At 48.8% G+C, this 12,979-nt stretch overlaps 1 long non-coding RNA gene across 1 annotated transcript; it reads right to left on the reverse strand.

Moving 5' to 3' along the window:
* Positions 1 to 1,073: 1,073 nt before the first annotated feature.
* On the reverse strand, positions 1,074 to 4,303 carry LOC311436400. The gene is made up of 2 exons (XR_014692814.1): positions 3,888 to 4,303; positions 1,074 to 1,689 (listed from the first exon to the last, which is right to left on the reverse strand). It is a non-coding gene; the product is annotated as an uncharacterized lncRNA (long non-coding RNA).
* Between the last annotated feature and the right edge of the window lie 8,676 nt (positions 4,304 to 12,979).

Raw genomic sequence — 12,979 nt, forward strand, 5'->3', positions numbered from 1 at the left:
ATCTTATTCCACTGCCTGCCCCACAATGAATTTTGACACATTTTATGGCATCTTTGGGGGTGGCTTTCCATAGTTAAAGGAAATAAAAGGAACATCAAAGGCCCTGTATAACACATCACCCACCTCTGCGGCAAGTTGCTGTTTGCATTCCCTGTAGCAAATTGGGCTTTCCAGCAACAGGAAGGTCTGGGATGGAAGGGGTAGGAGGAAAGGGGTGCATAAAATGGGAGAGGCACAGCTGTGTCTGAAAAGAAATATCCCTGTAAGTCTGGAGATGCATGGCTGGAATGCAAAGCCCATTTCCCCAGGAAGGATGCTGAGCTGGCTGGACACTGCCAAGAAAGGAGCTCAGAAGCTGGAGCTTTGGGTCTTTTCCTGAGCAATTTTCCACTGCATTTGGTTGTGGGTTGGCAGCTCCAGGGAAACCGGAGTTCTCCCTTGGCCAGTGAGCAGCAAGCACCCATCGAGATCCCCCAGCACAGCCCCTTCAAATGGAATTTGGGAGAGACAACTTCAAGGAATGGGGAGGTTCACGCACCATGGCCTGGCCAGGCACTGCTCTTCATGATGAGGCTGAGGACGAGGGGAGCAGTGAATGCACCCTGGAAAAAGACCCAGAGACGTGGGGTGAGGATGCAACTCCCTCCAGCTTCTCCTTTGCTGTTGTGGTTTTCTTAGACAAACACGTGCCTCTTGCACACATCCATGTCCTCAGTTTGGCCTCAGCCCTGATGGGTTCAGAGTCCCTCTCCTTCCCAGGACAAACTTCATCATGAAACCGAGCTCAGACTGGCTTTTCCTTCCCTTCTCCTAGGTGGAGACGGCTTCCTCCTTAGAGTACAGTCAAATCTGTAAGTTCACTCCCACTTCTAACTAGCTGGCTAGTCAACTAATATGAAATTAACCTAAGCTATGACACAAGATTCATCTCCTTAGAAAAATGACTTAAAAATTACAATTAGTAAATATTTTATTAAATATTGCATAGGGCTATATAAGTTTACTTCCTCCCGTGATTCCCCTGGGCTCCACCTCAGAACTTTGCTCTGTTCCATTGACATCGATGGGGATTATTCTGTTCTTGTATTTTAAATCATGGTGCCATCTATGGCCATAATTAATACATGCAGCTTGTTCTTGTTCTCATCCAGCACTTTTTCACACTGCACAAGTGAACCAGGAGTTATAATTTTGTCGGGAGCATTCCGAGTGCTCTGTTCCCCGGGGCTATCTGGATTTGCAGGTTTTTACATTTGGTTTTGCAATCAGGAGAAACTTAATTAAAAATATATATATAAAAAAAGGAAGAGATGAAACAAACAAAAAAAAAATTCATGTGGGAACTCTCAAACCTTCCCCTGCCAGATCGGCCTTGTGAGCATGAGGTGAGCGAGCTCTGGATGGAGCCGTGCCCCCCTCCACATCTGTAAGACATCCATAACACAGCTGCTGCGCTGCAGCACACCTCTGATCCTGGTGGCCATTCCACCACACGGTGTGATGCTCCCCGGGGCAGCAGCACAGGCAGGGGAGGATGGAGGACGTGTGAGCAGGAGGGAACAGCCCTGATTTTCCTGCTGGTGGATGCCCGGGGGAGCCTGGTTGCCTCGTCTGGGCACAGCTATTTGATGACCTTCTGCAAGGTTCAGGGAAGCAGAGTTCAGGTCCTTTCTTCTGCTGTGTTTCAGCCTGTAAAGAAGCAGGAAAACTGCTTGGTGAGAGGGCAGGCAGCACCTCGAGCAGCAGACAGAGCAAGTCTCCTGGGTAAGGGAGCAGCTTTCCAACCTGCCCCATCCCAGAGCTCCTCTCTGGAGCTTTTCCCCCACTTTACCAAGGGGAACGGGGTCTGACCCCAGTTAGAAACAGGGAAGAGCAATATGAGGATGCTGTGCTTGGCACCCAGACGCTGAGACATTATTTAACTCGGGCTCACTTGCAGCAGAGCAGGAGGTCGCAGGACACAGAGGCTTGCAGCCTTCCTCACTGCCTTTGCACAGCCAGAATGGACCACAAGGAGCTGCATGGTTTGAAAGCACGGGGCTGAGGCTTTGTGACCCTCTCTGAGGTGGGTGATCACTGCCCTGCCCTCGTGGGGAAGGTTTCCTGGGATTTCGGTCTCTTTTGGGGTGGCTATGGAAGGGCAGGGTGATGGGTGGGGGATACAGAATGTTTTTTATTACACAGAAGAGGTAAGGGTGGGCCCTGTCCTCCCCCGTGGAGCAGACATGGTTGTGGCAAAAAAAAAGATGCCTTTTTCTGGAGGAAAAACTCAAAACAAAAAAACCTCAAACATAAAGTAAAAGAGGAAAAAAAAAAAAAAAGAAGAGGCAGAGAGGATTGCTGGTTGCAGCAGAGGGAGCCCTTCCATTGCAGATGAGGCAGAAATCAGGCTCAGGCTGGAGCTGGAGGCTGAGCCCTACTGTGCAACACAGCCCTGGGCTCCCCTCCCAGTGCCTTCCAGCCTGGGTTGACTGGGGGAGGCAGAGCCCAACGATAAACCCGGCAGAGCAGCTCACAACCGTGTACCTGGGGTGAGGCAGCTCCTGATATAACGCCATCCCCACCCCAGCTAATGCCCTGTTTGGGAAATCCCTCCACCTCAACCTGTTCAGGCATCTCCTCCCCGTTTCACCCCCAAGACAGCTTCCACCCCTGTAGGACACTCTCAGCCTGCTTGCCAGACTGGAGGCAATGCTGGAAAAAGGCTTGGAGTCTGATGGGAGAGAAGACTCCCTTTTTAATCCAGGAAAAAATCCTACCTGGGATGACAAATGAAGCTGAGAGGCTTCAGATCCCAAATTTCCCATCCCCTGCTGAGATCTCAGTGTTCAGCCATGCCTCAAAGATCCCACATCAGGGACAGGCACAGCCCACGTGTGCTGGGCAGGTGGCCCCAGCACAACCCTGATGGATGTCAGGCCCTATGTGCCCTTGGGGCTTCTCCAGGAGTTATTCTATGGCCCCACCACACAAACATCCACTTGTTGTTGTTATTACTATTATTATTTGCAGATGTGACTGTTTTGCCTCCTAGGAGCTGTAGCAAAGACTTAAAGATTTAAAAAAGAAAGGTGAGATGATGCCCATGCTCTATTTCGGGCCCCAGAAAAAGTGGGCTGCAGTCAATTTTACAGTGTGCCCAAGCATTTGAGCCCATTTCATGGGCTTGTCTCAGGGTCTTTTAACGAGCAGCCTCAGGTGGGGAGGATGGGGAAGTTTCTGGCAGTGCCTCCTGCCCACACTGCAGTGCCCCAGCTACCACCCGGCAGATTTAGGCAGTGCATGGCTAAAATGTGTGAAGTCTCCCAAGTAGGTTTGTTAAAGCACGTGTGGACACACCTCTACTGTCAGAAAAATCTGTTTCTCTTGTCTGATGTTCTTCTGCCTTCACCACGAGGCCATCTCAGGGTCTGCTCTCCAGCCCTTGGCTCATCTCTGTGCCTGAGAGCACCAACTGCCCTCGCTTTAATGCCCTTCTTCTCCTGCTCCCCAGCCCAGTGCCCTTCCCCAGTCACTCCTGGTGTCCCTGCCTTGTCTTTTGATTCATTATCTCCCCTATTCTCCAGATTTTTGGTTGCACAATTCACGTGTGGTGACAGGAAGGGTGAGTGAATGTGACCATCTCATGTGTGACCATTTAACCTGATGTCAAACCTTCCCCCGGTGAACTTCTCCTGAACTTCTCCCTCTGAAAATTAAGATCTGGCTTTTCATCCAACCCAAACTGCATAAACTATTGCCTTTTTTTAAAAAAAAAAAAAAAAAAATAATCCCAGTTTTTCTCTTCCGAAGCCTACTCCTCACTTACTCCATCCTTCCTCAGCCCCAGCTGCCCTCCTGTTCAGCTCTGGTGGCCGCAATGGGAAGACTGGGATGGATTTTCTTACCTCCAGAGCCACATCGAGCCATGAGCAGCACCACCTGGGGAAGCCCTCATAGCTGTGGCCTTGCTTTGGGGCATCCTTCTTTTGGGGCACTGGCTTTAGGCAGGATTGGATGGATATTCATAGCTCAGCTATCTTGAACATGTCTTCGAGTTGTTTCTCTCCAGCTGGAATTTCTTAGGAAAATTGCTGTAGGATCTTCCTTCTCCTTGTGTGCAAGGTAGCTTATTCTTAGCAAATGTGATTTTCAAAAATGGCAGAGCCACTTTTGCTGGAACTTAGCTAGAAAAACGCTGCTTTTGGCAGATACGGCATGAAAAACTTCAGACCAGATAGCTGGATAATGGCAAGCTCATAAATGTTTGAAACAGGGCCTTAAAATTACGTGCCAGCTCACCTCATTCAGGTGGCAGTTTAATGTTTATAGCTCAATTACAGCTCACCTAATCTGCTGGTTCACCTTCTCTCCTCTATGTACCTGCTCTCTGGTGGTGTCACCCACCCTCCAGGTGAATGTTATTGTAACTGGGGTCCTACCTACGTGTTGTTTCACAGCAGAGCCTGCTTTGTGCCTGCCTGCTCTGATGTAAGTCCCTCCTCACCAAACCTGGTGAGGGAGGTCCCCTTGCCCTGCCATGGTGTCCCCATCCTTGCTCTCTCCCAAACCCTGCTGTGTCAGTGCAGGTGTTTGTATGACCGTGGTCTAACGCCACTCTACAAAATGATGTATTTTAAAATCAACCCCGCTAGAGGAAAGCAGATTATTATTTATTATTTTGAGTGAAATCATTCAGTTAGCCATTTTTGAATGAAGACAGAGTCATGGAATCATTTAGGTTGGAAAAGACCTTTCAGATCATGTTGTCCAGCCTTTAACTTTGCATTGCCCAGTCCAACCTAAGCACCACATCTACATGTTTTCTGAAGGCCTGTGGTGATGGTGATCCAGCCACTTCCCTGGGCAGCCCATTCCAATACTTTACAACCCTTTCAGTGAAGAAATTTCTCCTAATTTCCAACCTCAACCTCCCCTGGTATAACTTGTCTTATCACTTGGTGCTTGGGAGAAGAGCCTGATCCTCACCTCGCTACAACCTCCTTTAAAGTAATTGTAAAGTCCAATAATGTTTCCCCTGAGCCTTCTCTTCTCCAGTCTAAGCAACCCCAGCTCCCTCAGCTACTCCTCACAGGAGGTAGAATAGATTAAAATATGCACAGCAGGCATTAGGCCCTGCCTTAAGATCCCAGCTGAATGTGGCCATTTATCCACACAGGCTGTGGGAAGAAGTATTCCAAGAAAGATTTATCTCCTTTCCAAAGGAGCTGACCTTCATGTGTTAGTGGGTCTGGCACCGCACAGGACCAGTTCTGATAGGCAGAGGATTTTTGGCCATTTGCCGTCCTCCTGTAGAGGCAGGGGTGTCTGGACAGTTCTGGAGCTTCACAATGCCTAGTGCAGGTGTGAGGACAGGCTGAAGATGCAGACTCTGCCTCCTGGAGATCCATTCATTCCTTTGGTGGTTGGGAGCATCCCTACACATCCCTGTCGGACCACAAAGTTCACCCGAGGAGTTCCTCTGGGCTTCAGAGGGAGAAGAATGAGTGTCTGGAGGATAGTTGCTGGCTCAGAAATCCTGCAAACAGCTGGAGCAGGGGGGCTCTGTGGTGACAACAGATGCCCAGAGAGCTTGTGATCTTCCTGGAGAAGCGCAGGGATGTAAGGGGCATCATCCAGAAGCACCCCTTGGGTCTGTAGAGTGGAAATGCAGTGAGCTCCTCACCACCAACAGGCCATTGGATGCTACCTCCCCTGCTTTTTGGTAGTGGGAACTGATTCCTTCCTGTGTTACAGAAAAAAAAAAAAGAAAAAAAAAAGAAAAAAAAGTTATCAGTGGGGGAATATGCACTGATATGCACTGAGAGGCATTCTGTCTGCTTTCTGCTCACTTGTGCTTTGGTCTCCCCTTAAGAAATGTCATTTTGGTCTTGGATTCCTAAAGGCAGATATCAGGAGTTGGACTTGATGACCCTTATGGGTCCCTTCCAACTTGGGATATTCTAAGAGTCTGTGATATCAGGGACCAGTCCACTACAGATCTACTTTGGAGGAACCAGGTGAGCTTACGTGCTCTCTCCCCATCTTGTCTCTATTATTTTGGAGTCACTCACCGTGTGGGATACAGCAGGCTTCATGCTGCTGCTGGCAACAGGACAGTGGAGTTGTGTGGCTTTGGTGTTATTGATAAATTACATCATGGTCCCTGGCTAAATGCTGCCATAAAAGAACAAAGAAATGCCCAATTTGCCACATCAATGCAGGGACACAGTCCTCCCCTCTGTGAAGCTAGCAGCTCCCTGCCAACAGGAGCAGAAGCCTTGCTGGCCAGTTTGTGCATGCACTGTGGGACTGGGAGCTCTGAACCCCAGACATATGGTTTAAATATTCTAATAGATGTGGTAATCCTTTTGGTTTCCAAATAATGTTATGGTCGAGTCGATTTATGGTAACGCTATCTTAAGCAATGAGGGCAATAAAAAGAGTTTTAAATGTGAAGATTTTTTTTTTTTTTTTTGAAAAAAAGGACTTTTTTTTTTTCTTTTTTTCTTTTTTTTCTTTTTTTAAACAGCCTTTCCTTTGTGCTGTGTTTAAAGCCATCGGGCGTGGAGATCCTGCCAAAGCCACTCGGTGCTCGTGAAGCAGATGCGCACCTTGCTGGAAAATAACCATTTGTGGAGCCAAGTGGTGTCTCCAACCCCATCGCAGCCCACTCTCCTGGGACTCAGCCACTGCCTGGGGACAGCACGGACACTCCTGTCCTTATTTATGTGCTCTCATCTCAGGACGGGGTGGGATTTTTTTGGCCCACACAGTGGTCTCCACTGGCTGGGACTGCTGTCTGGCTTGTTGCCTCTTACCAGCTCCCTGCTCCTAAAGCTTTTTTCTCTGGCACCAGGACTTCTGTTGTGGCCTCTGCAGTCTCCTCCTGCCCCAAGACCAAAGGCTAGCTCAGCTGTGAGGGATAACCTCTGGAGGAGATAACTGGGCTTGTCCCAGTCTGGCTGAATGCCTGGACACCCCGCTCTGTGCTTTCCTTCCAGGCTCTGGCATGTTGAAATCTGGTCCTTGGGGCAGGACTTCACCCAGGCACTGACCGTAATGAAAAATCAGATTTTTCAGCATTGCTTCCTTTCTTCCCAGGGCAGCTTGGGACAGAGATTCAGTGCTCCCCAGATATCCTGGAGGGGAGGTCACGTCTGCCTTACAGACTGTGCCCAAGGCTTCAGCTTCTCCAGCTGCAAGGCTTTGAAAGGGCTTTAAAGAGGAGACCCGAGCCCTGAACGCTCAGACATCTCCAGAGCTGTGCACCAGATGTTGGACACGGCGGCAGTCTGAAGGGACCAAAAGGAAACACACTTCACGTTGCCACGAGGGGGGAAGGCTCTCCATGCTGTTCCCCGGATCGCATGAAGAACAATGATCTCACTTTTTGGGCCAGGTCCCACCTGTTTGTTTTGTCTGCAGCTTTAGAGGAGGAATAGTAAAAATCACATGCCAGAAATGCCCAGGATGTTGACTAGGGAAGGATCTGTCCCAACCCACCAGAGACGGTGACTTCAGATTTGCACGAGACCCACCTCAGCTACAAAGGCACTGCAGCAATTTTCGGGCCAATCCACTGATACATGAGCCTTCTAGACCACTTTGAAAAAGTAGCTCTTTGAACAAAAGCCCTTTTAGTCTTCATTATGGAGTCAAAGGCTGCTTTCATGTAAGGCTAGGGTAGGTCAGATTTCACGTGCTTAGAGATAAATGGCTTTGTCAGCAAACATCTTTTGTGGATTTTTTTTTTTTTTTTTTTTTTTTTTTAATTTGAATTATTGGATTTCCTGGGAATTTTCAGCAAAGTAAAAAGGTAAAAAGTGAAGTTATACATAAGAAAGCTAAATATTCATTTTCTGGTTTTCGATGAACTTTATTAGCCAAACTAGAGGATGCTCACCTTAACAAGACTTAAAGATATTCTCTTTATTTATGAAAAATAATAAGAAGTTTGGTCTGACAGTAAAAAGTTTCAATGTTTTTATGGCCAGATCCAGTCTGAAATCATTCATATTAATACATGTCAAGTGGAATTTGGTTCAAGACTTTTACAGAAGAAATTAGGAGGCACAAAGAGATCTCAGACTGTCCCCTGGGTGGTAGAACTAGAAAAGACAAATAAAAGTATAGCCTCATGCTACATCCATGAATAAGCTCAGAATTTAGGAAACAATCATGAAATATTCATCAGAAGGCTCCACATCCCCTGTACTTAGGCAAGGCACCAGCTTGAATTCTTACCATACAACTTTTTAAAGCTTTTGGCTTGGCATCTCTGGGTGGCTAAAACAACACTGGCTCCTTTTCAGAGGCCCTTTGCTCCAGAGAAGGAACGAGCTTTGCACTTGATGAATTGGTCTCCGTGCCTTCCTGAAGGCAATGGTCTCCAGAAGTCCTCTGGCAGAAGCTGTGTGGCCCGTGGCTTTCAGCTGACACGCGAAGCTCTGGAGCCTGTTGGTTGGGAAGGTTTCACTGCTCCTTTATGGCACCGTCCCCTAGCACTTACACGGGCTATATACAAGCAAGAGGTGTGTGGAGAAGGTGGTGCATGACTCGGCCATGAAAAACTAATTCACAGCAGTGGCTGAAGCAAAGTGAGTCTTTGTTCAGCAGTTGGATCACAGCTCGTGCAAGGATGTGCTCCAGGAGAGATGGCTCCAGGTTTCTGCAGCTCCCAGACAGCCTGCCCGGCTCAGTCATTCTGGGAAAAGTTCATGGCAGCTGACCGAGGGAAAGGGTTCACCCTCCCAGCCTGCGGCAGAACGCTGCTAACGGCATCTCAGCCTTGTCTTCGGTCCCAGCCCTTACAGCTCCCTCAAGGACACCACGTGGAAAGCGCTTTCCAGAAAGTGAAGGAATGGACACGCAGGACCCCACCTGCCTTTCTGTTCCTCTGCTTGCCAGCTCCCATGCATGGCTTTCGGCTCTATTTTTTTTATTGTGCCAGAAGCTTCTGGAGTGCAAAGAACAGGGAGTTCCTTGGATCTGGAAGTTAAAAAAAAAAAAAAAAAGCCAACCCCCCCCCCCTTAGCTGAACGTTGTCAGCAAGTCGCTTTTTGTCTGTGAGCCTTGCCACCTCCAGCTGTGTTCTCAGCAGCTCCTACAGAGATTTGGCCTCTCTGCCACTTCTTGGGCAGCCGACCTCCGCGGAGAGCCCGCAGTGCTGTGGGAAGAGAGGGGCTGGCCTGGCAGGGGCCATGCTCTTCCCCCAAGTCAGCATGAAGCAAAACGTTGCTGGGGGAAGGAATGAGGGGCGCGTGCCATATTTCCAACGAGACGTGAAACCAAAACCCTGACCCCCTTCCCTGCTTGTATGGCTCCTGTGGGGCTCCCTGCCAGAGTCTGTGGGTGAGCCTGGTCTACTTTCCAAAATGAAAAGAGGTTTTTGTCCTCCCCGTACCAAATCCCCTTTGCAAATTCAACTGGACCTACGGTTTATCTTCTCTAAGCTGCTGCTAAGCAGAAGACATTTCCCAGTGTAGGTTAGTCACAGGATTTCCAAGGCACCATGTCTTGCAGAAAGGGTGGTCACTCTGTTTAACAGTCCTGGAAAGATTTTTTGCCTGCTCCCTTCCAAGCTTATATCTCTCCTGTAGATGCACAGTGCCAAGTGCTGCTCAAATATGCCTTCCACATTTCCTTCCAGGGAGATAATCATTTTCCTGGGACCATTTCCTTACACATGTGCTGGAGCTGGCAGCGATAACTGCACTGCTCATCGTGGCTCAGGTTGAGAGCTTGCCTGGACAGGGGGACAGAAATGGGTCACTGAGATGGCAAGCCCATCAACCAGTGGGCTGCCATCCTTCTCCTGGCTTTTTGCACATGCACAGGCACATTGCTTGGCCAGCGGGTGAGTGAGTGGCTGGATAAAGAGACCGAGCTTCACTGGGAGATGACGAGAGCTGTTCTGATGCAATGCTTCCCCGTGGTTTGTAGGCATGCTGTCACCCAGGCAGTGTGTGCTGAGGGTGTGGTGACATTACGAGATGGAGCACAAGCAGAGATGGCAGTGGGGATTGTCAGGGGCAGGTTTCTAGAAGGGGCTGCTAGCACAGGCAGCGTGCCCAGCACACACGGCACTGCCAGCTTATTGACATAGGGCATGGATGTGCCCTCCGTGGGTTGCAGCAGGCCAGGAGGTCCTTGGTCAAGGTGGGAAAATAGGGCAGCGAGGAGAAGGGGATTATCTCCAGAAGACCACATTTTCCCCTTACTTCACATCGGATGGCTAGACTGATGATGAAGCAGTGTAGACCTTGGTGTGAGGTTTTCATTTCTTTGTTCCTGATGAAACTCAGGTTGGCTGCACAACCCATACCCACCCCAGAAGCAAGAGGCCTCTCCAAGAAAATGCTCAGTTCCAGTCTATCCCTCCTGGAAGCTGAAGCAGCTGCCGAGAATAAAATAAAACGATACTACAGTGTGATATGAGGCTGGAATCAGGGGCGCTGGCCAAGCCTGAGAAAAACTGGCCTGAAGAAGTAGTAAAAACAGTGCGGATTCCAGCAGGCTCTGTCCAAAAGACAGGCTCTTAAACAGGCTGCCTGCGTATGGTATCAGCTGGACGGAGATCCAAGGCTGGATGCTGGACAGTGGCGAGTCCGTAGGTGGGCTGTGGCTCAGTCCTTGATTGAGAGTCCTTGATTATCATCTTTTCCCGGCTCCTTGCTGCCACATCTGTTTGGATCTGAAGCCTCCTGGCCACAGGAGTGGTACCTGCTGCTCGAGGGAAGGGGCAGGGGTGGGCAGCGGGGAGGTGGTGCCCAGAAAGCCTCCAGCAGCTTCTGCAGTGCCCACGGGGTCCCAGCCTCAACCAGCACCAAACCATTCTGACCAGAAACAGGGGTTTTGGAGGGGTATTTATTTCCATTTCTGTCCCCAGACCTGGGGCCAGCTTTCCCACTTTTACCATGTTGCCAGCAGCCCTCCTAGCGCCCCTGTGCTCAGCTGCTTCTCCTCCCCGAGACTCCTCTAGCCCTGCCAACCTGACAGTCCCAGTGATGCTTTTGCTCTTTCTGCTGCTGGTGGCTGAATGGAAAGAGTGAGTCCCTCTTCAGGGAGGGATGAATGATGAAACTAAAGATTTGTCTGCCTCTCCTCATGTGCTCCTGCCCTGGGCTATCACACAAGCTAGTCTACTCTGCCATAGGCTATTTTGCTCACTCTTATTATTCAGCATTACAGGAATTCACTCATCTGTTTCAACCCTCTTTTTTTGGGGAAAGCAAGCCAGGTTAGAGCATTTCATTGTGCTCGAGTTCAACAACTGCTGGCGGACCACTGTTCCTTGATATAAAACTTTTAATGAAAGATTGTAGTTTTTGCAGGAAATCTAATAACAAGCAGTAGCAGATATTTCAAGACCATCTTCGCTGGATTCATTCCTACCTTGTACCAGTGCCATTTCTGTATTGGAATAGGCCAGCATTTGTTATTACGGAAGAAATTCATTTCATTTGTGGATCTGGGAGTCAGAGAAGAACCCAATCTTCCTGCGGAGGGGAATCATAAAATCTTGCCTGGACTGTATATATTTCTGAACTGTGCCTGACCTCTGGCACGCTCCCTTCACAGTGTGGAAAGGAAAAAGAATTAAAATGAAGAAATAAAGCTTGACTCCAACAGGGACAATGTTATTCATTTTCTTTTGTTTTTACACAGCAGAACCAAAAATAGAGTTTTTGTCCATGCAAAACATTTATTGAAAGCTTGAGATTTCTCATCCTTCTTCATGTCTGGCTCAGAGTAAGAAATCAAGGAGTCTTTTCTTTTTCTTTTATTTCTTTATTTTTTCCCCACATCTGTCAAGGAAATTAGATAAGTTGATAAAAAACATTCATAGTTTTACCTGTCTTCAAAAGCCACCCAGCTGGCCAGACTGCATTCTAATCGTTAACACCTAGAATTTCAGCATCTGAAGTGATTTCTAGCCTCTCTTTTTTACCATTTTTTTTTTTAAATGCCAGATGAAATGCTCAGTATTTTTGGGAACAATTCACGTTATTTATTGGGCTCACAGACTAACCACGTGTGTGTGTGTGTGAATGGGAACTCGAGGGCAGGGGAATTCCTGGAACGTGGACGAGGAAGGAGGAAAGTCAGCAGATTTATCTCCTTGGAAGGAGCCATGCCGAGGCAGCGCAGATGCTGGAGCTGTCCAAATGCCACACGGCAGCATCTGAGGCAAACCTCCGGGGAGGTCCCCACGCTGCTCACAGCCCTTCCAAGCAGCAGCTGAGAGCGTGGTGACGGGACAGGGATGACCCAGCTGGCTGTCCTGCTATTGCTTGTGTCCCCTGCTCCACCTCATCGAGCACAGAGTACTTGGGCACAGGTCTGGGGACAAGGAGGGACACCAAAGAAGCATGTGCTACCAGTGAAGTTCCCTCTGAAATAGTTTTCTGCAGCAATTAAATAGAAATACAACTTGCCTCCCTACTCATCAGCTGAAATACTAACTTTCCAGGGAAGTTACTTGCGACAGATCAGGAAACTTTCTGATGTAATTTGACTCTTTTTAAACTTTTTTTGGTTCTGTCACCTTGCTTCCTGAATGCTTGTGGATTCACTGCTTGCACTGACACCCCCCCACCCACCTACCCACTGTCTTCCCACATGCATGTTCCCTCCTAAAAGTCTAAAAGCCAGACACCAAGGGTTGTTTAAGTAGGTACCACTTTCCAGAGGGATCCCCAGGTCCTTAATCTGGGATCTTCTGGGCTAAAGACAAAAATCTGGGCTCCTGACTGTCCAAAAAACTCCTTTAGCACGAGCTGCTTGCAAACACCCATCTCTTCGGATGCGTCAGCCACTCTCAGGCTGCTTACCAGGAGCACTGAGGAAATCAGTGGGAGGACGTGAAGCACTGCACGAGGCCCCTTCACTCTGCTCTTGTAGCTGTAATTGTTGCCTCTGCCACTTAGCACAGCCCGTCTCTCCCCAACTCCTGCTCCTCCATCAATGCCCACTTCCTTTCAGCTGCGATCTCTTC

This window comes from Aythya ferina, assembly GCF_964211825.1.
Source record: "Aythya ferina genome assembly, chromosome: 4".
Classification (NCBI taxonomy): Eukaryota; Metazoa; Chordata; class Aves; order Anseriformes; family Anatidae; genus Aythya; species Aythya ferina.